Below are 26,551 nucleotides of genomic sequence, written 5' to 3'. Positions count from 1 at the left end.
GAGGAGCATGCAGTCTGAGGTAGAGGAAAATACAGTCTGAGGTAGAGGAACGTACAGTCTGTGTTAGAGAAACATACAGTCTGTGGTAGAGAAACATACAGTCTGTGTTAGAGGAACATACAGTCTGAGGTAGAAGAAAATACAGTCTGTGTTAGAGAAACATACAGTCTGTGTTAGAGGAACATAAAGTCTGAGGTAGAGAAACATACAGTCTGAGGTAGAGGAACATACAGTCTGTGTTAGAGGAACATGCAGTCTGTAGCAGAGGAACATACAGTCTGTAGCAGAGGAACATACAGTCTGTAGCAGAGGAACATACAGTCTGAGGTAGAGGAACATACAGTCAGTGTTAGAGGAACATACAGTCTGAGGTAGAGGAACATACAGTCTGTGTTAGAGGAACATACAGTCTGTGGTAGAGGAACATACAGTCAGTGGTAGAGGAACATACAGTCTGTGGCAGAGGAAAATACAGTCTGAGGTAGAGGAAAATACAGTCTGAGGTAGAGGAACAGAGTCTGAGGCAGAGGAACATACAGTCTGTGGTAGAGGAACATACAGTCTGAGGTAGAGGAACATACAGTCTGTGTTAGAGGAACATACAGTCTGTGGTAGAGGAACATACAGTCAGTGGTAGAGGAACATACAGTCTGTGGCAGAGGAAAATACAGTCTGAGGAAGAGGAACATACAGTCTGAGGTAGAGGAACATACAGTCTGTGGCAGAGGAACATACAGTCTGTGGTAGAGGAACATACAGTCTGAGGTAGAAAAACATACAGTCTGAGGCAGAGGAACATACAGTCTGTGGTAGAGGAACATACAGTCTGTAGCAGAGGAACATACAGTCTGTAGCAGAGGAACATACAGTCTGTAGCAGAGGAACATACAGTCTGAGGTAGAGGAACATACAGTCAGTGTTAGAGGAACATACAGTCTGAGGTAGAGGAACATACAGTCTGTGTTAGAGGAACATACAGTCTGTGTTAGAGGAAAATAGTCTGAGGTAGAGGAACATACAGTCTGTGGCAGAGGAAAATACAGTCTGAGGTAGAGGAAAATACAGTCTGAGGTAGAGGAACATAGAGTCTGAGGTAGAGGAAAATACAGTCTGTGGTAGAGGAACATACAGTCTGAGGTAGAGGAACATACAGTCAGTGGAAGCGAAACATACAGTCTGTGGTAGAGGAACATACAGTCTGTGGTAGAGGAAAATACAGTCTGTGGTAGAGGAACATACAGTCTGAGGTAGAGTAACATACAGTCTGTGGTAGAGGAACATACAGTCTGTGGTAGAGGAACATACAGTCTGTGGTAGACAAAAGAGGTAAAATAAACAACATACAGTGTGAGTCAGAAGAACATACAGTCTGAGGTAGAGGAACATACAGTCTGTGGCAGAGGAACATACAGTCTGAGGTAGAGAAACATACAGTCTGAGGCAGAGAAACATACAGTCTGAGGTAGAGGAACATACAGTCTGAGGCAGAGAAACATACAGTCTGTGGCAGAGAACATACAGTCTGTGGTAGAGGAACATACAGTCTGTGGTAGAGGAAACATACAGTCTGAGGCAGAGGAACATACAGTCTGTGGTAGAGAAACATACAGTCTGTGGCAGAGGAACATACAGTCTGTGGCAGAGGAACATACAGTCTGAGGCAGAGGAACATACAGTCTGTGCTAGAGGAACATACAGTCTGTGGCAGAGGAACATACAGTCTGAGGCAGAGGAACATACAGTCTGAGGTAGAGGAACATACAGTCTGTGGTAGAGGAACATACAGTCTGTGTTCAGTGGTAGAGGAACATACAGTCTGAGGTAGAGGAACATACAGTCTGAGGTAGAGGAACATACAGTCTGTGATAGAGGAACATACCGTCTGAGGTGCCTGGAGGTCCTCAACAGGTGGCCTGTCAATGGAGACATTGCAGATCTTCTGTGAATGGCAGGGTAGATGGCTTGTTAAAGTGTTCCTCATTCAAGGTGGTCAAAGCTGTGTGAGAGACAAGTTCAGACCATTTGGAGGTATACAGTGTTTTGAATGTCTGGGTCGACTTTTTCAGTTCCCTGTCCCCTGACAATATACTCAGCTTTACCTTTAATACTAAGCCATCTCAAGGCAGAAAAGGGTCCGTTGCACACGGCACATTTCTCGAAGCTTGGAACTACTGAGGAAACCACATCGTGTTTGCAGTTCTGTTGACAAAAATGTATATTTGAGATAGCATTATAAATTTTAGTTTAGTGTTGATAAAGAAGCTTATGATACAAAACATTTTTGCTGAAATACAACCTTTACTGTGTGACTGATGATATATCCAGATATAATTTATTCTTTAGTGCAGATCAAAATTAAATTAAAAAAAATGAAATGTTGCCTAAACATTAAACATTAACCAGGGAAAGACAGTAATACCAATTGCTTCTCCTAATAATATGAACAACTTATAGAATAACTATTTTATTAAGAAACTTACTTGATGAATATTGTCCGAGTGACAATCAGGAATTGTCATGTCTGGACAAGAAAGGAGAGGAGGCATGGTAGGAGAATCTCTCTCATCCAATACCTAAAATAAAACACAACAATGATGAAAAACGGCTTTTTTTAAAGATTTTTGGGTGCATTTTTAGGCTTTAATGACAAGACAGCAGAAGAAATGAAGAGGAGTAAACCTCTATATATGGGTGCCTGCTCTACCAACTGAGCTATCCGGGCGCCGGACATTCATGTTTTTAATGAAGAATTGTATTTTATTTGTAACAGGAAAAAAATCAACCACTTAAAATTATTGTGGATCTAATATTGAACAGAAATATTAATACTACTAATACTACTTAAACAAACATACAGAGTCCCATATCTTGTTAATATTACAATAAAGGGTGTGTCCAAATCACAGTCCTTTTAGTGTCAATACCTGACCCGTATAGGTAAACTGAGGCCTGTGTAGCTAAACCCTCAAATAACAGAAGTGTTTTGCTAGTGAAAAGATGTATGTACTGTACATGTCAACATTAACTGGAGATGAAGTCACCTGTTCAAAATCTTTGAGTCTGTCCGATACCACGGCAGCATGGTGATCCTCTACATCAGTTGAAATCTTGTTTAGAAAAGGGGGAGCAAGATAAAGAGTCAGGTTTACAGTATGTTCACATACATATTTGTACAATCATTAACAGAAATGTATTCAGTTAAGCACAGTGACATCTATTTTTAAACATTGTAGTTACTGATATCCTAAAAGATAATTATCCATACCCCTCCCTCAAATATCAACATCTAGTAAAACTGCTTTGCAACTGAAAAGATCTGATGTCAATATCAACATTAAATTGAGATTAAGTCACCTTTTCAACATCTTTGAGGCTGTCAGATGCCACAACCACATGGTGACCCTCTGCCTCAGTTGATATCTTGTATAGAAAAAAGGGGAAATTATCATTAATTAACCAGTAAGGCAAAATAAGATTATGCTTGTAGATATGGAGTGAGGTAACAACTTAATTATCTATCAGGAGTAAGATTGGCCTCAGGTTTACAGTATGTTCACATGAATATTTGTACAGTCATTCCCAGAAACTTAATCAGTACAGCACAGTGACATCCAGTGTTAAACAAATGACTGTAGTTACTGATATCCTAAAAGCTAATAAAACATTATGATCTAAGAAAATGATAAATGATTGTGATAAGATGATAATCTAGTGAAATGATAGTAAAGTGAAGAAATCCTCTTGACATACACACCAATAAAGAAACACTAAACAGTATCCATACACAGTTCTCATAGAGTATACACCTGAAAAATACCTGTAAGCTGAGGACTGTGTATCGGAACCGTGAAATATCATTACCTTAAAAACTGCTTTGCTACAGAAAAGATATGATATCAATATCAACGTTTAAAATGAAGTCACCTGTTCAACATCTTTGAGGCTGTCACATATCACGACGGCATGGTGATCCTCTGTCTCCGTTGAAATCTAGCATAGAAAATTGGAAAAAAAAGTAATTAGATACCAGTATGGCACAACACGTGGATCTATTTAAGAGAACAACAAGGGCTCAATATACAATATGCAAACTAAATGTGTTCAGCCATTCACAGTAATTATGTCAGTGCAGCATCGTGACATCCATTACTGGAAAATTAATGGACAACAAATGAGTGAAGTTACTGATATCTTGAAAGCTAACAATACAATTACATACTAAGGTAAATATATTGATATAAATGAGGCAGTTTTGTAGTGTAATGATGATAGTGAATGTAAATATTAATCTTTGGATAAACACAATACAAAATTAACAGTATCCATTCACAGTCCTCACAGTGTATACACCTGACCGGTACATTCACACTAAGGACTGTTTGTGTACACCATTTAGCCCTGAAAATCCATTTCTCAACAATCTTACCATAAATAGATTATTTGAACCAATTGAAGATGTTATGCATCTAATATTACAAGGATATACTAAATGTAAGAAACCAAGTTTCAAGGGAACCCAATAATGTACAACTTGTCTGTTAAATAAAACACATAACAGTATCCATACACACTCAATATGTATATAAAGTTATTGGCAAGGGAGATTCTCCAGTCAAGTCCCCTGTCCAGTTCTGACCAGACATGACACTTGTCATACCTGAATATTGCCCAGACAACATTCATCAGGTAACTTTAAAAAATGTATTCTTGAGTTTATATTATTGTGAAAAGGTTAAAGACATTCTGAGGGCTGTGTATACAGAAACAGTCCTTAGTATGTATGTATGTACCGGTCAGGTGTATCCTCTAAGAGGACTGTATATGGATACTATTAAGTTTTGTATTGTGTGTATGCAGAGATGATTTTTACACTTTATACAAAACAGTCCTTAGTGTGCATGTACTGTCAGGTGTATACACTAAGAGGACTGTGTATGGATACTATTACGTTTTGTATTGTGTGTATGCAAGTCGATTTTTACACTTTATACAAAACAGTCCTTAGTGTGCATGTACTGTCAGGTGTATACACTAAGAGGACTGTGTATGGATACTATTACGTTTTGTATTGTGTGTATGCAAAGTCGATTTTTACACTTTATACAAAACAGTCCTTAGTGTGCATGTACTGTCAGGTGTATACACTAAGAGGACTGTGTATGGATACTATTCGTTTTGTATTGTGTGTATGCAAAGTCGATTTTACACTTTATACAAAACAGTCCTTAGTGTGCATGTACTGTCAGGTGTATACACTAAGAGGACTGTGTATGGATACTATTACGTTTTGTATTGTGTGTATGCAAAGTCGATTTTTACACTTTATACAAAACAGTCCTTAGTGTGCATGTACTGTCAGGTGTATACACTAAGAGGACTGTGTATGGATACTATTACGTTTGTATTGTGTGTATGCAAAGTCGATTTTTACACTTTATACAAAACAGTCCTTAGTGTGCATGTACTGTCAGGTGTATACACTAAGAGGACTGTGTATGGATACTATTACGTTTTGTATTGTGTGTATGCAAAGATGATTTTTACACTTTATACAAAACAGTCCTTAGTGTGCATGTACTGTCAGGTGTATACACTAAGAGGACTGTGTATGGATACTATTACGTTTTGTATTGTGTGTATGCAAAGATGATTTTTACACTTTATACATGAACAGTCCTTAGTTTGTATGTACTGGTCAGGTGTATACACTAAGAGGACTGTGTATGGATACTATTACGTTTTGTATTGTGTGTATACAAAGTCGATTTTTACACTTTATACAAAACAGTCCTTAGTGTGCATGTACTGTCAGGTGAATACACTAAGAGGACTGTGTATGGATACTATTACGTTTTGTATTGTGTGTATGCAAAGCTGATTTTTACACTTTATACATGAACAGTCCTTAGTTTGTATGTACTGGTCAGGTGTATACACTAAGAGGACTGTGTATGGATACTATTAAGTTTTGTATTGTGTGTATGCAAAATCGATTTTTACACTTCATACATGAACAGTCCTTAGTTTGTATGTACTGGTCAGGTGTATACACTAAGAGGACTGTGTATGGATACTATTAAGTTTTGTATTGTGTGTATGCAAATCGATTTTTACACTTCATACATGAACAGTCCTTAGTTTGTATGTACTGGTCAGGTGTAACACTAAGAGGACTGTGTATGGATACTATTACGTTTGTATTGCGAGTATGCAAAGTCGATTTTTACACTTTATACATGAACAGTCCTTAGTGTGTATGTACTGGTCAGGTGTACACACTAAGAGGACTGTGTATGGATACTATTAAGTTTTGTATTGTGTGTATGCAAGATGATTTTTACACTCACTATCATTAACTACATTTCTGTCTCATTTACTGTATATAAACACATACAATAATGAAACTAAAAGTGGTTTTACACAAATTGTTAATTCAGTTTTATTTATATTATGGCTAAAAACATAAAGCAATCCGTTTAGTTTCTATTGCAATACCTAACTCCTTTCTCTTTGTGATACATATTTTTCATGGCATTCCATGTGAACTGGTCTTCTGTTAATGTCACTGTCAATTAACCTGATAAACCACATCCACACAGGGATGATAAAAAATAGCCTGGGTTTTTAAAAGTTTGGATTCAAACACAAAATGTAAGTGATTTCTTTCCACTTCAATTTTTGTGGATATAATATTATAGAGAAATGTTGATACTACTAATTATACTACATAGCTAACGTCATATATACGGAGTGACATTTTCCAATAATCGTACTATGTAAATGTAAATGTGCTGTATTTATATAGCGCTTTTCCAGTCTTAACAACTGCTCAAAGCGCTTTTACATCTACAGGAAACATTCACCATTCACACACATTCATACACTGTGGCCGGGCTGCCGTACAAGGTGCCACCTGCTCAGCATAAACATTCATACACATTCACACTCCGATGCGCAGCACCGGGGGCAACTCGGGGTTCAGTGTCTTGCCCAAGGACACTTCGACAATGACTGCAGGGGCAGGGATCGAACCACCAACCTTCCGATTGGCAGGCAACCGCTCTACCACTGAGCCACAGCCGCCCCCACTATGGAGGGATAATGTCCAAATACCCTGTCATCTAGATGTCTACAACTGACCAGTACATGTACACTGAGGACTGTGTATGTACAACATTTAGCCCTATAAATCCATTTCCAATCATACTATATAGTCACAGTATCTAAATACACTGTCCCTAGAGTGTCTTTAATAACCACTTTAGACATATTGAGGAGTGTGTATCTTCACTAGGGCTGCACAATTAATACAATTTTAATCTCAATATCGAATTTGACTTGCCACGATCAAATTTGCGTGATCGAGCGATTTTTTTAAATGCGTCATTTCATAGAACGCTGAGTTTTTTGCATAGCGCATCTACCGCTCCGTAAACCGCTGTCTGCTCATGAGCCAGTCAGAGTAGTTCCCTGCACCGCGCAGCTTAGTTTCTAGATGTAGACAATCACAGAGGACAGAGTAGCGTGAGGAAAACTCAACAGATAGCAGTTGGTTATACGTCTGTCTCAAGGTTTACCAGTTTACCAGTAAACGCAACATCTTGTCCCGTCTGTGTTATTCAGACAACAGCAGTGACCAGTTGTTATTAACACAGCTGTATATTGTTAAGTATGAGGGCAAACCTGTATTTGTACCAGTGTTTCCGTGGTAACTCTGCTATCGCGGCCGCCATGGCAAAGAACGCAGAAGAAGTTATTGAACGCAACCAACTTCAGTTGGTAGAGTAATGGCGTGTGAGACGGAGCTGCTGGACCTGAATGAGGTGTGACCCATGAGCAGAATATTATAGTTCATAAAAATGCAGCGCAGTGACGATACAGGGATTTCATTAACACAACGTGTAATTTCGCTGACCCGCCGTTCGACCCGTGCTGGACCCATCCATAATGAATCAGCCGTCTCTCTGTGAGTAGCATAAACGTCCATTGCACTCCCTCTCCCTCCCCAGCTCCTTTAATCAGTTATTGTTGAAAACAAGTGAAGAAGCTTTCACAGAGATACATTTTTTTTTAAATATATGCTAGGTTACTTATTTAAGATGGCTAATTTCATTTACATGTGTTGCAGATGTGTGTCTATACAACATACAACTTCAACATAAGAATGTAGCATAATATGGATGTGAAAGCAGTTATAAATAGCCTATGTGACAATAAAACATGTTTTGGTTAAAATCAACAAATAATTGTGAATTAATCGTGATCACAATAATCGTGATTATCATTTTGGCCACAATTGTGCAGCCCTAGTCTGTATCCTCCAATATCCTGTCAAAAATGTTTTGAAACTGAAAAAATCTGATGATCATAACAACATTCCACGGACATTAAGTCAATATTTGAGCTGTATGGTGACCCTCTGCCTCAGTCAAATGACTGACAGAATACAAGTGGCAGTGGAAGAGTCTTGCTCTCTTGCTTTAATGGTTCAGCTATGTTACGCAGCCTGTTAGGAAAGCCAGTCAGGAAATGTTTTCTTCACTCTGAAACATTGAACTCTATCACTACAATCCCCTAACATCAGTCAACATGTATATCTTCACCCGCTGCTCCCTTGTTCTATACATTGGAGAGATTGACAGACCGACATGAGTCAAAGTGAATATTTTGCCATTCTCATCTCCCATTCCTAGCAATAAAGTGGAGAAGCTTGATCCATGATGCAATGGTGCTGTGTGATAGTGTTTAGACTGCTCTAACACAGAGTTGGCTCATTTCAATCACCAATGTTGTTAAAAGGAATGTTGGATTAATGATTTCCCAAATTTGGTTTGTTTTGTTTACATATTACAAGTGCCTGTCAACAAACACATTTTGTAATTTGGTAGAGGAGAAACAGCACAACATCATGGGTCTGGGCCATTACACTGAGTGCACTGCATGACAGACAGGAGTCAAACTTCACCTTTCATTCAATGAAAATGAAGTGTAGGTCAAGCTGAAATGCACAAATAAGTCAACAACACTTGTTGTTGATAGCAGAGAGTTCACAACCCAACTTGTTTGCAGAGAGAGAAACAATCTAAACATCTCTGTAATAAATTTCTTTCTGTACCTTTGATCTCCACGGCCAGTCTGAGTCTCCATAGTTGTATGTGATCTCCTCCCCTGGCCTGATGTCCTTGATGGCAAACAAACACAGATGAGGTTTTCCTTCAACAGTTTGGGTCTATATTGTCATCATTGACAAGTCTGCCAAAGGAGTCATCCTCTTTTGCTGCATCCACACTGAAAGGCAAAAGATAAGGATGACAAGATGTAAAAGTAGAATGACAGAAGCACACTATGCTGAATGAATAAATAAATCACCTCCACGACAATAACTACTACTACTACAACTACTGAAATTGAGTTTGTATGAAATAGCAGTTTGTTTTTCTGAGAAGAATTCAACTTGCAAAAGATGCTACGAATTAAGTGTGACAATTCACATACCATAGTTTTTTCCCCATTGTAGTATAATTCAACCATCAGAGCATCATGGTACAGGCTTAGTCGGTACTCATACTCCTTTTTGCTTAAGACTTCCCCTCGATATTCTATGAGAAAGTCTCCTTTCTGAAAGTGGCGGCAACTAAACACTCCTCGACCTAAAAAAGAACAGAGGATGTGTGAGTGTGATGAGATTAATACAATAATTAAAAGGATGATATACATTTTGCTACCTTGGCAACTCACCTTTGAATGAATTAATATATTTTATAGTAAATCCATCCTTGTCCTTTCCCAATGATGAAAAATAAGCTGCCTCTTCTTTAGGCTTAATCTTAGCTCTCTGTGGCCTCATTACAGACATGCTGACTCCCTTTAATAAAGACAGAGAAAAGAAATATCATAATTTTGTTAACTAACTTATTGCAGACATATAGTATTTATGGTTGACTTTGTCTTTAAGAGTACAGCCTGTATAGGAAACGTACCAAACAAATAAGCAATACATATCAACCTGCCTTGCTTTACTAGTAACTCATGCTGGTTTCTCCCTCAACAAAATATAACCTAACTTTGGAGCCTTATTTATCCCTCTTCCTAACATAGTGCAGCACCCAATGCACAAATGAATGCATTAAGTTGTCTGGCTAGTTTGATATGATAGCACTATCTTCATGCTACATTAAATATCAGGCCCACTACAGCTTCTGAAAGACAGTAATACTGGCTGAAATCATAGTGTCTTCAGAGGGTTAACTCATATTAAATCCGTGCCCAGGCTGTTAGTTTAACATTATAGTTTTGTGTTAACACAAACTTTCGAATTAGAAACATTTACCCGAGATAAACTAGCGTTAGCTAACACTGCCCAAACTAAACTAGCGTTAGCGTAAGCTAGCGTTAGCGTAAGCTAGCGTTAGCGTAAGCTAGCGTTAGCTGACGCTAACGCTAGCTGGTGCTAACTTAGTTTGGGCAGTGTTAAAAGGATTAGCTAACCCGTTAGCGTTAGCTAGCGTTAGCTAGCGTTAGCTAAACTAGTATAGAGTTAGTTATCAATTACAGTTAACACATTAAACTAGCAACCAACATCAACATAAAGTTTGCTAGGTTTCTGGACCAGACATGTAGCTGTGTGTGAGTCTTACCTCTTGATCTCCTCTCTTCACACAGGCAGGTGCAGGTGTCAATGCGTTGGTTCATCATGATACTGTATTGTTAATTGTAGAATACACAGCTTTCCTGATAAAACCCAGTATTATGTGGACCTTCCGGCTGAGAGCCAATCAAAAGCTCTGAATTTTACACATTGTGTGAATTATTAATGAGGGGGTGCAGTACCAAGACCAACCTCTTGGGGCGTTTGTCGATACACAATTTATACACAAAATCAGATAATTGTGTACTATGAAGACTTTTGCTGAAATTTTGAATTCTAGCTTTTAGGCTTCTAGAACACTTCTACGTTGTCGGAATTATGAGGACATCGGCCCTGTCCCGTTAATTCAAAATGTCCTCATAGTGTGGCGTGTATTCAGACAAAATGTCCTCATAAACCACATAGGCACACACACACACACACACACACACACACACACACACACACACACACACACCTTGCCAGAACGAGACTTACATAGGGACAGATGGTGAGAAGGGATGGGCAGACACTTAACAGCCAAAGGATATCCGTAAAAAACAAAAAGGATAGGATCTTCATGTTTAGTTCTCATTGTACGTTTGTTAAGGGGGATAATATTCTATTTCTATGGCAGGATAATGTATTTAGTGTAGATAACCAAGAGATGCAACTTAAATCTACACTATAATGTCATCAGTGATTTAATTTATGTAATATTTTTTAACAAAGAATGCCTTCCAGGTGACATTTCACTCGAATTAGCAACAACTGTACACAGCATCACGATTGCATTTGTCAAATCTTGCCAAGTGAATTTTACATTTGATTTTGCTTTTGCTGTAATTGTTTGTGGTTGCAACGCAGCACCATTTAGGCCAACGACTCCACATCACTGTCACATTGTGTTAAGCATAATTTACCGAAGAGACGCCAGTTGTCATCTTTCTTTTGACTTCCCCAGTGAGGTTTGGCAGCAACAACTCTCTGCAGTCAGGACATCTCAAGATGCCCGCTTCCTGCCGGTGTGCTACAAAAACTGGGACCAGAGCTACGCCGACCAGACCTGTACTCAGCTAGGATTTGGAAGGTAAAGAATCAGCACCTTAACGCAATGTTAATTTTGTCAAACCTGACCTAAAGTGTGCTCAAACAACACACGTAAAAAAGTCTTGCAGCAGCAGCACTCCAACATCAAAATATTTATTACCATTCCCAGTTATCATTCAGAGCGAGCTCAGGTTTCATAAAGGAATGATTTAGCCATAGATATAGCCATTTAGTCATTTTGCCAGACCCAATTTGAACAGAAGCTAGCGAACATGTGGGGGCTTCTATCTCCAACCTGTAATACACCCACTGAGAGCCATCTCATTTCTCTTCATTGGCTGCTATATGTTTAGGGTTAAAGTGATTCTCCACAGGGTCTCCCTGGGGTGTCTCAGTGTGACAGAAGCAGAATGAGTTTTCAGACTCAATCAGGCATTCTTTAGACAAAAATCTCTGTATGTGCAAGTTTGTATCTTTAGCTCTTTGAACTGCCTTTCTCTCTATCTCCAGGTCCTATGCCACTAACGCATTTCAATCCAAGACGTCTACTGGTTTAACTTTGACCAGCAGATCAAATGCACCTCTCCAGGGTCTGGTAAAAGTCAGGTAAACAATCTAGTCCTTTTCACTTTATTTCATATGCTTCATCTATAATCCTTCCTATTTCTTTATGTGAATCTATCATATTTGTGACAGCAGTTATAAAAAAAAATATTAGGCCCCAGACATATTTGCTGCCTTTTTATCTAGATTACTACAAAAAACAGCAGTAAAGTGTATATTGATTTTCTGCATGTAATCCTGATAACTGACATGTTTTTTTCCCATTGTGGCGTTACACAGTTCTTCCTGTCCAAACCTGGAGACTGTCTCTCTGCAGTGTGGGTAAGGAGCCTCCATCTGTTCCTAAAGTCATGTGTGTCACACACTCACGCACGCATTGCACGCACGCACTCTCTCTCTTCTTTGTCTCTCCACACACACACACAGACAGTACCTCAACTGCACATACAGCCATTTGAAAACAGGAGTATTTGACATTACACTTGACATACTATAGTATGTTTTTGATCAGCCCCAGCATCCACCTGTAGGCTCTGAGTCTGCATTGAGCCCAAACAACTAAGGAACTTGGTGGGATTGACCCTTGAAGGGCTGAGGGAGCGAGTGAACAACGATGGTCACTCCAGAGGTGGAAATCACCACAATGCATTGTAGTTGTGCATTTGGTTCAAGACAATACCTCCAGGGTTAGGTGGTAGTAATCTACACTGGTAAAACTGTTTTCTGGTACCATGAAAGGAGAGGATGAATAAATACATTTTGGATTTTCGGCAGATAGTTTCTTAAGAAAACCTCATAGTTAGTTTGATGTTTTACTCAATTTTTGCTCCTGTCCCACCTACTATCACTCTACCCTCCAAGTGGCTTCTGTGCGATGTATGCTGTAACTTAATATCAAGGGCTGAGGGAAGTGAATGAGGAAAGCAGAACTACTACTGAAACAAAGCCATTGTATCCCATTCCCAGACTGTGGTCAGCAGCAGTCTACATCCCGATCATTGGAGGCAGCGCATCCAAGATGGGTCAGTGGCCTTGGCAGTTGTCACTGCAATTCAAAGGATCCCACGTCTGCGAGGAGTCCTGATCTCTCCTGATTTTGTGCTGACTGCTGCCCACTGCTTCCCAAAGTAACTGCCTTCCAGAAAAGATCTGTCTCATGAGAATATTTCCCAAACACTTAGGTGTTGTGTACATTGCAACAAAACATGTTTCTTTGTGGCTCAGTATTCATACTTTGTATTGTACTACAAAGTAACAATGCAAAGATTCAAAGTCTTCTATGCTGAAAATATAAGCACTAATTTCATATTGACATGAGCCCATTGCTTTTCACTGAACAGTCTTTCTTTGTGTCGCAGAAGAAACTCTTTAGCTCTCTTGGTAGAAAACTGGAAAGTATATGGTGGAATGGTGTCTCTGGACAAACTACGTCAGCCCTACTTGATTACGAAGATCCTAGTCAACGAGAACTACAGCAGCCAGACTAATGACCAGGACATCGCTCTGCTCAGACTTAGATCTCCAGTTTTTGAGGGTCAGTCGCATCTTCACATAATAAAAATAATGCTGCTGTTCACTATACTTTCAAACTCCAGACTGTTGTCAGAATTTGGTCCTTACATTTACACCAGAAATGTTTTACTCTTGCTGTTCAGTCTGAGCTTTTAAAGTCTGCACTGAGTCTAATCTGTCTAATCTGATTTGCCCAGCCCTGTGTGTGTGTGTGTGTGTGTGTGTGTGTGTGTGTGTGTGTGTGTGTGTGTGTGTGTGTGTGTGTGTGATCACACATCTGTCTACAAAGCACACAAAGTTGCTGGTGTCTTTGCAAAAATTAAACATTTCTTTTTGTGTTATCCAGATAATGTCCAACCAGCTTGTCTGCCAGCTTTTGACCAGGAAATTCTCCCTGGAACTAAATGCTGGCTCTCAGGTTTTGGCATCACTACGCAGAATCAAGTAAGCTGGAATGATGAGCTGCGGAGTTTACTAAAAATGTAACAAATGACATAATTAGGTTTATACTTTATTTTATTATCCACTGTAGCAGAAAGACACTTATATATTGAGTTTGTGTTGATTTTTGTCATACAGTTAAAATAACTTGTTCCATTACATAAAAGTAAAAGTAAAATTAGACCACATCAGCACACACAGGATGTTTATCTTCTTTTTTCATTCAACTTTGTCGCTCTGTGTGGACAACTAGGTTTTAAGCATCCCTGAGGCTACAGTAAATCAATCACCATTAAACTACATGAACAATGATGAATAATGAATGCCTTGAGCACTGGATCACAGATCTAGTACCAAATAGTTTTTCACTGGTTTTAAAATGCAAGGCAAGGCAAGGCAGCTATATTTGTATAGCACATTTCAGCAACATGGCAATTCAAAGTGCTTTACATAAATCAGTTAAACAGATAAAACACAAGTACAAACAGTTAAAAATCAAAGCATATATACAATTCATTTTATTTATAGTGTTGAGTCATAACAAGAGTTATCTCAAGACAATTTACAGATAGAGTAGGCCTAGCCACACTCTATAATTTACAAAGACCCACAATTCCAGTAATTCCCCCGAGAGCAAGCATTAGTGTAACAGTGGCAAGGACAAACTCCTTTTAGGGAGAAACTTCTGACACACCCAGGCTCTTGGTAGGCGGTTTGTGACAATGCGTTTGGGTTGTGATGAACAATGGCAATAATAGGGCAATAATAAGGGCACGGCAGGGCGTTACAGGACGTACCAGGGCACAGCAGAGCATAGCAGGGCGTAGCAGGGCACAGCAGAGCATAGCAGGGCGTAGCAGGGCACAGCAGAGCATAGCAGGGCGTAGCAGGGCACAGCAGAGCATAGCAGGGCGTAGCAGGGCACAGCAGAGCATAGCAGGGCGTAGGAGGCACTGCAGAGCATAGCAAGGTGTACAGGGCATAGCAGGTCCGGAGCAGGACCATCAGACAGCTGCAGCCATGATTGAGGTGCCACTCTAATCCAAGGAAACATGCTGGGTAAAAAAAAAACATTAGGACTCCGGGGAATAAGCTAGGTTAGTAACAAGTATTTCTGGGACATGGATGCATACAGATTGAAAGAGAGAGGAGAGAGAAGCTCAGTGTGTCAAAGTAAGTCCCCCAGCAGTCTAAAACTATAACATCAATTAAAGAGACAGGTTAAGGAGAGGAGCCGGGTCGGACTAGAACTCTCCCCATAGTGAATGAGAAAGATGGACATAAACTCAATAGCAATAGCTGAAGAGCAGGTGAACAACATCACAGTTAATCAGAAAAACTGGAGACAAAGAAGGTAAGCAATTACAGTGGACTAGCTGTTGCCATGACTGCATATTAATATTCCCATTGTTTTCTCTAATACAGACATTGTATCCAGGGATCTAATGGAAGTGGCAGTGGACATCATTGGTACTCAAGTGTGTAACAGCCCAGTGTGTATAGAGGCAGCGTGACCAACAACATGATCTGTGCCGGGGACCTGAACGGAGGCAAAGACTCCTGTCAGGTAAGCGGTCAATACTAAGGGACAGATTAACAGTAATCAGATGGATAAAAATTGTGCCTTTATCATCATGTTAGTCTATATCCACAACCTTCCACTTCCGGGATTGCTCTGGGATTGCTCTGTTGCTGCCGGAAATTTCAGCATAATTACTTCTTTTGGACAGATTTCTGTTACCCCATTGCTTCTTTGTGTTGGAATTTTTAAACTCCATCGATTATGAGGACCATGGTTACTGCTCCTCAGATCTCTGCAGGGTAAATCCAGGCAGCTAGCTAGACTATCTGTTCATTTGAGTTTTCTGTTGCACGACTGAAACAACTTTGAACCTACACTTGCACCAAACAAGTTCCTTGCAGAAGCTATTTTGTAGCGGCAGGAGGGCTCCGTGCATCGCTTAGCGCCACCCATGACGATTGTTATTGGCTTAAAGACATGTCATTAAACCAGAGTACATTCCTCTCCCATACCAGAATGCTGTGTGGACTCCCCAGACCCCCTTCCGCAGCACTGTGAAGGAAGGTTTGACAATGTGAGACTACATCCATGTTAACTTGTATGAACTATATTTGACAGGGTGACAGCGGTGGACCTCTGGTGTGTCAGGGAGAGAGCCGTTGGTACCTGATGGGGATCACCAGCTGGGGAGCTGGATGTGGTCAAAGAAACAAGCCTGGTGTTTATACAAAAGTCAGTAGTTTTTGCCTGGATCTACAGCACAATGCAGGTAAGAATGCAAGGAGCACATAACTGAATAAAAAATGTCAGATAAAGGGTGTGTTTAAACATCAAATGACTAAGATGGTCAAAGGTTTTCACCATCTTTACTCTCCCTGTGTGTCCTACAGCAAATGAAGCCATGAAGTCCCTTTTTCCCGCCGCTGGTGCTACTTCCCCTCCATCCCCAATGAAACCATTACAGTAAAGTGATGGATGGATATTGATACACACCAATCAATGCACTGACTTCAGTCTTGCATTCTTGATTTAATTTGTCTCTTGGGTGCCTCAGTCATACAGCATACTTGTGTTTATCTACATGTTAAGCTTTAAAGACGGCTGGCCCTTCTCTCATAGTTCTGTGCCAACAAAACAGTCTACTGTAATCTCCTTACCTGATTGAGAATGATACATAAATGATTTATGATTGTAGAGTTGTGTTTTTCCCCAGGGACACATCTTAGGTTTTCAATGCTGAATATTGCCAATTAGAATGAAATAGGACACTTTTTAAATACACTTGACCCCCTTTTTTAGCTGGCACTCCGCCTGTGCATCTAAACCTCCTCTTGTACTCACACTTTGAAGTCTTTCAGGAATAGTTCTTCATGACATCATGTTTCAGTGTGTTTTCTGTCATATTTACCTATGTGCATTGGCCATGTTGTTTAACAGATCGTCATATTTGTCTAATTGTGTGATCACTGAGCATTATACACTGAGCATACATAAATAAAGATCAATGGGAATCTTATTTTGGAGATCCATCACAAACCGTCAGTCACACATATGCTGGGTGTTGTGTGTGTGTGTGTGTGTGTGTGTTGTGTTGTTTGTTTGAAAGAGGGAGTGTGTATGTGTGTGTGTGTGTGTGTGGAGAGAGAGAGAGAGAGAGAGAGAGAGAGAGAAGAGAGAGAGAGAGAAACTCACTGAATACGCTTTCACTCCAGGAGTCATATTGTTATCCATCACATCACATCGCAAGTAGATTGAGCAGTGTGCACATATTGACTGATGAGAATATTTGAGAAAGCCTTGTGAGACAAGCTGTTTGATTTTCGAGGGTGGATTTCAGTTTGTTGGCCAACGGTCTGCTGGAGAAACAAGTGGTAAGTTTATAAAGCGCAGATTTGATGTCTTAGATTGTCTTATTGGTATTTTTCTTCGAAAAAAATGAGTCAGGAAGGGTCATGATAGCCATGAACGATGCGCTAGAAGGGGACGCAGATTTGATCAATGTTTTTTTCTGTTAGCTTATTTTGACTATATAAAATGACAATGAAAATGAGTCGTGCCGAGTCACGCATATTTCTAAGTGTAATTGTTTTACGCCACCATGTGTGGTGTTTTGCAGTATTTACACGCCGTGGACGTGGTCTCATTAGCTTGCAGAGATGCAGAGATTTACAACGCCGCTTGTTATTTATCATTGCTATATAATGAGGGTGTGTCTGCTGGCACAGAGCGCTACTTTCACTGTTTGCGCGGCGAAAAAATATCTATTGAAAATGCGGATTAAAGCCTTAAAACGAGCAAGACCTAATTTACTTCCTCTATTTTGTATGACTTGTAACCAAATGTCAGACACCGTGCATTATGTCACTGCTGTTATTATAAACGGCTACACAAAAGGTAAAATCACTAGGCGCATGATGGCTCGTTTTTCTGTTCCATCCGATGATCCACAGGTTGAGGGACAAGTGGATGAATGCGTAGACGTCATCGGATGTTGAATATATGATCCCAGTTGTCTATTGTGAGGCTGGGAGTGAAACCTGTCAGTGCGTGACAACCGTCCGTGCCATGTAGGCTCTGCGTTTACATTATAATCAAGAGCATCCGTGCGTTATGAGGTAGGTCTTTGTTGTCGGAGAGCATCTCACACAGGCAACCAAAGACGCCGAATTTACATTCACTATTCTCCATAGGCTGTAGCCTATGTAAAAAAAAAAAAAAGGAGAATTTTTTTCTTAGAAACCGACTCAAATCCAACATAATTCTGAATTTCTGCCACACCCCTTTCTGCTGTTTGCGTGAACTATAGAAATAGAATGGATAGAACATTTTATTTCTAAGGCGTTAACTCTCCGTTTTTCCGTGTTTTCACACGAGCCAGTCATGGAAACCCATTTCTCGTTCAGCGACAGTTACCATGGAGAAAACACGACACTATAGAACACGCGTTGTTGTCATGTGATGTAACATAATACGATGGCAGGTGTATTAACGTGCCATTGTTTTTTTTCCCCCAAGGTTATGGAGACATGAGGTGTGACCTATTAAACTGTCTTACATTTTTTTGATGAACTTTTTACCATAGAAGGGACTTTGTCATTGATTTGTTTAAATAGGCCTACTTGGTTGGTCACCAAATGGATATCCTGCAAACCCATAAACGTGTATAGTGAAACAGGAGAATTGTCAAAATAATGACCTTACATTTAAATCCTTATATTTAAACAGGTGTACTGCACACACATAATACATACGCACAAATATCCAACCAAATAGGTACATATTGTCTCATGGACAGCAGATTTAGAAAGGCAGTCTTTCAGGACCCTCTGACATAATTTAAATTATACTTTGTGTTATTGTGCACAGGATAGGATTCTGATACTACAGCAATTAGTGTTTGGTGTGGTGTCATGTAAAAAACACACATGCAAACGCACTGTTGGAATACTCTGACGTCATTTTAATAGTTTTTATTTCGTGACCTTGTCCACGTTTTCACAATACATCAGTTTGTAATTGTTAATGTTTGTTTACAAAATGTTGTGTTACGCTGAAACTTATAATGTAATTAAAATAGTCTAATGGCAAAGGTAAGATCACATTTTTTTCATGTGTCAGTGATGTTGAGCATTTTGCTGCCCTCGTTCATTTTCTCGACCTTTGGTTATGTTTTCTCTTTGATTGCCCTCCTGTTTCTTCCTCTCTCCATCACATTTGCCTCTCCACATATTCTGACCTTTTTTTTAACACTGTGTATGTTATACTGGAAATGCCACTGTGATGCAACAGACTACCCACACTCCTTAGTGTGTCTCCTCTGCATGTCCTTCCCTGCCCTTTCTCCTTAGTGTGTCTCCTCTGCATGTCCTTCCCTTGCCCTTTCTCCTTAGTGTGTCTCCTCTGCATGTCCTTCCCCTGCCCTCTCTCCTTAGTGTGTCTCCTCTGCGTGTCCTTCCTTGCCCTCTCTCCTCAGTGTGTCTCCTTTGCATGTCCTTCCCCTGCCCTCTCTCCTCAGTGTCTCCTCTGCATGTCCTTCCCCTGCACTGTCTCCTTATGTCTCCTCTGAATGACCTTCCCCTGCCCTCTCTCCTTAATGTGTCTCCTCTGCATGTCCTTCTCCTGCCCCTTCTCCTTAGGTGTCTCCTCTCCTTGTCCTTGGCCGGCACTCCACTGCTAAACAATGTCTGTCCCTGTCTGCTCGTCCCTCATTCTCATGTCTTTCAGCCTGCCCTTTCCTTGTCCCCAAGTGACAGAAAAGTCCCTCTCTCCTCCCTGCCGGCTATTTCCTTGTTTTTCCCAAACAGATACATTCACGCTGTCTGCCCATTTCTTGTCATCTCCTCACAGACACAGGGGAGCTTGACTCTGGAACTTGATATTGCTAAACAATAGTGCAGATCAGTAGGGTAAGGAAAGATGAAGCGGCAACACCTCAGTGCCATGTGCAATACCTGCGGAGAGAAAGGCTGACATTGAATAGCTGCTGATGTTCACATTTGGCAGTGCCATGCTGCAAAACACCTTAAAGGATTCTCACGGGAACAGCATGTGGCCCACTAGTCTACTACAAAGAGATTCATGTTGCACGCTAACAGACAATATGTTGTTTACTGTGATCTCATCATTTTCTTTATTTATGTGAGGGTAAAAAAGTAAAGAAAAGTAACAATCAGACTGATCAATCATTTTTATGGTAGGGCTCACATTGCAGCACAGAATTGCTTAAGACATATCCTTAGAAATAAAAAAAAAAAAAATTTTATTTCTATGAACATGTCTAAAGGCACTCAGCAACAGTGTCAACCAGAGAACACTGAGAAAAATGCCCAATTATCAAACCAACTTGTTGAACGTATCACAAGGTATTTTGTTGTCAAAAGGATGCAATTCTCTGATAACTTCTAAAATGAAAGCTGCAATATTTGTTGTTTATAATCATTGAAAAAAAATTACTTCATGTTCAAAATGAAGTTTTCCATTATTAGTATAAGCTTTTACTTGTGGTGGAACCCTTGTTTTTTCTCATTGAGAGTGTGATGGTTTGCTATTGGAGAGCTTATGCCAGGGGGCCACATCTGCATTTTCATCTGTCCATCCAGCTTTCCCATTTATCCCCCATCCTCTCAGATATATAGAGGTTTTCACACCAGTTGAGCTAATGTGATGATTAAAAATTAGGAATCAGTCAGTAGTGAGCGAGAGCAGTGTTTATTAATGTGTCTGAAGTGATATACATTTTCAATCAATCAATCAATCAATCAAACAAATTTTATTTATAGACCACTTTAAACAACCAAAGTTGACCGAAGTGCTGTACAGATGAATAAATAAAACAAAAGTAGGCCAACATAATTCACAGGCACCTAGGTAGCTCATCTGGGGCCCGTTTCAGGAATGATGTTTAATAAACTCTGAGTCTAATGCTGAACTCTGAGTTGATTTACCCTGAGATGGGAAACTCTGAGTTTTTGGTTCCAGAACAGCTGATTTGAGTTGGTTCAACTACATCAGACTAGGTTCACTCAGAATTAAGCGCGTGCACCACCACTATAAAAAGGCAGCATGAATTGAGCCATGATATTACAATTCACCATGGTAACAGCCACAAATAAACTGGTCGGCGGAAATACTCATGTGCACATACGAGTTTGAACATGTATTTCACAGGCTGCAGCACCATCCTTAACAGAATTGTGATTAATAATCTTTTATTTCAAAGGGTTTACACCATTCCCCTGCAAAACTGTGGTACTCTTTTTTTGATGGCTTTTACTGGTTTGTGTCCAGGGAACACTACCAAAACATTTAAAACATGTTCCAGAGGGAGTCACATTCTTCTGACGGCGCTTTGCTACAGTGGCAATACTAAAATGCTCCGCATCACCAATGATGCCGTTTGCAAAAAAATGGTTGACTTTAGTGATATGAGGACGGATAGAGTTATGCAGGCTACATACCTGATAGACTGGGAAGAAAAACGAGGCTATAGGGCCTATCTGGAAATAAAGATGCTTCTATAGTCGGGTCCTAGACAGTTAATAAATCAACCCTGTTTTTTATTCATGCAGATAACAAACTGCACTAAAATGTTCCTGATACAGACTGAATGAATGAATGAGGAAATGAAAGAGCGCTGTGTCAGAAGGAGGAGACAGAGAAGAAAACCCTTTGCTGCATGTCCATCCCACTCTCTCTCCCTTTTCAATTCTTTATTGTCCTATACAAATAAAGGCCTAAAATGCACCAAAAAAAAAAGAATCTTAAAAAAGTACATAACACACACACACACACGCATAAAATGCAAACAGAATACAAATAACAATAGTTTGGGGCCAGTCATCAGTCATCACCTCTGCTGTGAAAAACCCCCATCTTTATCTTGTCTCTTTTGAGCTATGTACACCATGTCGTTTGAAAGACCGTCAGAAAAAAGGTTTTCAGTCTTGACTGCATAGCCACCACTGAAATGAAAATACTCACTGGAAGAAGACATTCTATTTTGTCTCAAGTGTTCTTAAATGTTGAATGGCTTTAGTAGTAATTTTAGTATTAGAAGAGGACTGCAAACCTAGAAAGAAGAGAGTTTCTTCATCAAAAATCTGTCAGTGTCAAAATGTAAGTGTACAAAAGAAAAATCAATTCATATCCACATCTATTTAAAATATCAAAACAAACATGAACATATTAAATTTCAGTAACTGTTCTAGTCAAGGTCACATAGGGTGGATTTTTATTTAGGTAAGGTCTAATGAATGCTATAGTAGGCCTTTGGTCCCTCTGTTGTCATCTTGTGTCACATTATTTCATAAATGTCCTTGTTACTCAGGTCTGGACGAGGACTCACAAATCAAATATGTGTAGCACCAACATATAAACAGCAACTCGTCAGGAAGGCTAAAGACGGTACCTCTGCTAATGGCTATGATGGACTCTTTTCATTTAAGTGCACTATATCCTCTACCACTGATATAGTTAAATATAGACAAACAGCCAGATGGTGGATGGACAGAAATGGACCATGACATGGAAACAGACCGGTAGACAGCCAGATGGCACTGTTTGAACAATAGTAGTAACGCCTGAGTTAACTAAAACATTTGGACTCTAAAGACTTGATACAGACACTTCCATGTTTTTTTTATAGATAATTCATCTTGTGCTGCAGACTTCTCACCTTCTATTATTTCGCTACAGAGCTTGACATGTGTTATCAAGTGCTTTGCTGTCAAATATATTTTCACTCATCTGTATTCAATATTGACCCATTACTCTCAATACTCCCTGGTAGGACCGGGTGACACGCAATTGGGTGCTGTCTGTCCACATGTGTATGGAAAACACGTCACACTGAAGGCCCAGTGAAAAGCTGTCTGTCATAGAGAGGAGGGAGACTTTTTTTTGCTATATGCTGCTGTATGGTTGCATTGTTTACCGTTTTTTTCACAATTACCATTAGTTGGGGGGTATTTTAGTCATAAGTATTGGACAAATTAGAATTTCACCTGATGATGCTGTTCGCCAAAATCATTTGAGTCAATCATCTAATTACCATGTATTAATGTACCAATTTCATGGCAGTTGTCAAGACATGTCACCAAAACGTATCAACATATCAGAGGATCATCAAAGTTGTTAGGATTCATCCTCTGAGGGGACCCTGAATGTCTGTACAAAGTGTCACAGCAGTCCATGCAGAAGTTGTTGAGATACCCCCTAAAATGTATCTGGGCGGCATTACAGTTCCACTGAATGGATTTGCAAATGCAAAGTTTCGATCATGAGCACATTTTAACGGACTAACTTTGCATGTTTTCATTGAAAAGCATCCATCAAAATAGGCCAAGTTTTGTGTGATCCACAGGGAGAAGGGAGTAATTTCTGCCAGGAAAAGAGAACATGTATGTAGCTCTGAACATGGATTGTTATGCAAGATTAAAATCATATCCGTAGGCCTTTTACATCAGTTAAACTCCTGGGGTTTGGATAGAGCCAGTGCTGTGTGATGTTATTTTACACACTATTTACTGTACTACTGTTCTAGTGTACATAACCTGTCTGTGTTTGTTGTTGCAGGGGCATACATGTGCGGAGGTAGCATGTAGCTTACTGAAACAGACCTTTCTCACTGTATTTTTTTGTGTTTCTTTCATCATCTCTCACCCTCCCTTTTTTTTATACTTTACTTTATACTTTACTTTATGTCAACAGTTACCATGGAAACCATTTTGCTCTTCTTCTCGTCACTCCTGGTGTGTGTGGCTGGTAAGCTCCCCCATTCACCCGAAGCACGCGCGCGCACGCACGCGCACACACACACAACACACACACACCACACACACACACACACCACACACACACACACACACACATGCATGTACTCACCACTGTCCATCGGGAGGCAGTGTTGTGGTAGGGAGGGATGTTACATAAAAAGGCACTCGCTGGGTGTGAGATTGTAGCAAAACACCAGTTACTGCTTGAAGGCTTTGTGTGTGATTTTTTCACACTATGGTTTCACAGACTGTTGTCACTGACAGTGTGTGAGGTGTGTTTACAGTGTATGATTAATGCAAAACACCTAAACAAACAATCACACACTACTGATGATGTGGTACGGTGCTGAGATCTGCTTTTTGTGGCATTGTTAAAGTATTTCTCACTTATGGTCTACTACCTAATTTCTGTGTTTCTATTCTTTCCTTTTTCTTTTCACACTCTGAATCAAACCACTGCCCCCTTCATGCCTCTCAGCTGTAACAGACCCCAGTGCACAGGTGAGTACAATTGATCATCTCTAATAGTGACACTCAATTCTAACGCCACATAGGTGAATGGGTCTATTGGTTTTCAGATCAAATCAGACTCCCACGGAATGCTCCACTACGGTGAACAGTGGCAGATGTTTGGATTAAGCCCAAGAGTGACCACACTGTTGATTAGGAGGAGATTTTTACAGAGGGAATTCAATGCTGAAAAGAGTAGTGTGGTTGTTTGGTAGGAAAGAGAGGTGGTAAGGAATATGTATGAATATACAACAATATATTTGAAATCGATGTTCACCATTACTTTTACTTTTTACACTATAGCCAGATAACAATTTCATTATTAAGACAATTCTGCAACTGCGAAATATCATCCATCCATCCATCCATCCATCCATCCCATCCATCCCATCCATCCATCCATCCATCCCATCCATCCATCCATCCATCCATCCATCCATCCATCCCATCCATCCATCCATCCATCCATCTTCATCCGCTTATCCAGTATCGGGTTGCGGGGTCAGCAGCTCCAGCAGGGGAACCCCAAACTTCCCTTTCCTGAGTGAAATATATTAGGGGAACATGACAAATGGAGGTCGCTGAGGTAGTCAACAACTCCACAGCGGCAAAGCCCCAGGGATTGATGAGATCCGTCCAGAAATGCTGAAGGCTCTGGGTGTGGAGGGCTGTCTTGGTTGACACGCCTCTTCAACATTGTGTGGAAGTCTGGGACAGTGCCGAAGGAGTGGCAGACTGGGTGGTGGTTCCCCTCTTCAAAAGGGGGACCAGAGGGTGTGTGCCAATTACAGGGGCATCACACTTCTCAGCCTCCCTGTAAAGTCTACTCCAAGGTGCTGGAAAGGAGGGTTCGGCCGATAGTCGAACCTCTGATTGAAGAGGAACAATGCGGATTCCGTCCTGGTCGTGGAACAACGGACCAATCTTTACTCTCGCAAGGATCCTGGAGGGAGCCTGGGAGTATGCCCAACCAGTCTACATGTGTTTTGTGGATCTGGAGAAGGCGTATGACCGGGTCCCCCGGGAGAAACTGTGGAGGTGCTGCGGGAGTATGGAGTGAGGGGGTCCCTTCTTAGGGCCATCCAATCTCTGTATGACCAAAGCGAGAGCTGTGTCCGGGTTCTCGCAGTAAGTCGGACTCGTTTTTAAGGTGAGGTTGGCCTCCGCCAGGGCTGCGCTTTGTCACCAATCCTGTTTATAATATTTATGGACAGGATATCGAGGCGTAGTCGGGCGGGGAGGGGTTGCAGTTCGGTGGGCTTAGGATCTCATCGCTGCTTTTTGCAGATGATGTGGTCCTGATGGCATCATCGGTCTGTGACCTTCAGCACTCTCTGGATCGGTTCGCAGCCGAGTGTGAAGCGGCTGGGATGAGGATCAGCACCTCTAAATCTGAGGCCATGGTTCTCAGCAGGAAACCGATGGAGTGCTTTCTTCGGGTAGGGAGTGAGTCCTTACCCCAAGTGAAGGAGTTTAAGTACCTTGGGGTCTTGTTCGCGAGTGAGGGGACCATGGGCGTGAGATTGGTCGGAGAATCGGAGCAGCTGGTGCGGTATTACATTCTGTTTATCGCACCGTTGTGACGAAAAGAGAGCTGAGCCAGAAGGCAAAGCTCTCGATCTACCGGGCAATTTTCGTTCCTACCCTCACCTATGGTCATGAAGGCTGGGTCATGACCGAAAGAACGAGATCCAGGGTACAAGCGGGCCGAAATGGGTTTCCTCAGGAGGGTGGCTGGCGTCTCCCTTAGAGATAGGGTGAGAAGCTCAGTCATCCGAGAGGAGCTCGGAGTAGAGCCGCTGCTCCTTCGCGTCGAAAGGAGCCAGTTGAGGTGGTTCGGGCATCTAGTAAGGATGCCGCCTGGGCGCCTCCCTAGGAGGTGTTCCAGGCACGTCCAGCTGGGAGGAGGCCCCGGGAAGACCTAGGACTAGGTGGAGAGATTATATCTCCAACCTGGCCTGGGAACGCCTCGGGATCCCCCAGTCGGAGCTGTTGATGTGGCTCGGGAAAGGGAAGTTTGGGGCCCCCTGCTGGAGCTGCTGCCCCCGCGAC

At 40.9% G+C, this 26,551-nt stretch overlaps 2 long non-coding RNA genes and 1 pseudogene across 2 annotated transcripts; 2 read left to right on the top strand and 1 right to left on the bottom strand.

Moving 5' to 3' along the window:
* Window positions 1-1,910: 1,910 nt before the first annotated feature.
* LOC116678287 (uncharacterized) lies at window positions 1,911-10,926 on the bottom strand. Its single transcript, XR_004329211.1, has 10 exons — window positions 10,638-10,926; window positions 9,739-9,865; window positions 9,496-9,650; window positions 9,116-9,288; window positions 3,925-3,990; window positions 3,355-3,420; window positions 3,042-3,107; window positions 2,481-2,573; window positions 2,100-2,199; window positions 1,911-1,996 (listed from the first exon to the last, which is right to left on the bottom strand). It is a non-coding gene; the product is annotated as an uncharacterized LOC116678287 (long non-coding RNA).
* A 434-nt stretch (window positions 10,927-11,360) lies between these two features.
* LOC116678285 (transmembrane protease serine 13-like) lies at window positions 11,361-16,621 on the top strand (annotated as a pseudogene).
* An 819-nt stretch (window positions 16,622-17,440) lies between these two features.
* Window positions 17,441-24,498, top strand: LOC116678286 (uncharacterized). The gene is made up of 3 exons (XR_004329210.1): window positions 17,441-17,587; window positions 23,925-23,978; window positions 24,468-24,498. It is a non-coding gene; the product is annotated as an uncharacterized LOC116678286 (long non-coding RNA).
* The last annotated feature ends 2,053 nt before the right edge of the window (window positions 24,499-26,551 follow it).

This window comes from Etheostoma spectabile, unplaced genomic scaffold (genome assembly GCF_008692095.1).
Source record: "Etheostoma spectabile isolate EspeVRDwgs_2016 unplaced genomic scaffold, UIUC_Espe_1.0 scaffold00006865, whole genome shotgun sequence".
In the NCBI taxonomy this organism is placed as follows: Eukaryota; Metazoa; Chordata; class Actinopteri; order Perciformes; family Percidae; genus Etheostoma; species Etheostoma spectabile.
The sequence above is the reverse complement of the archived record's forward strand: the minus strand, read 5'-3'. Positions and strand labels throughout refer to the sequence as shown.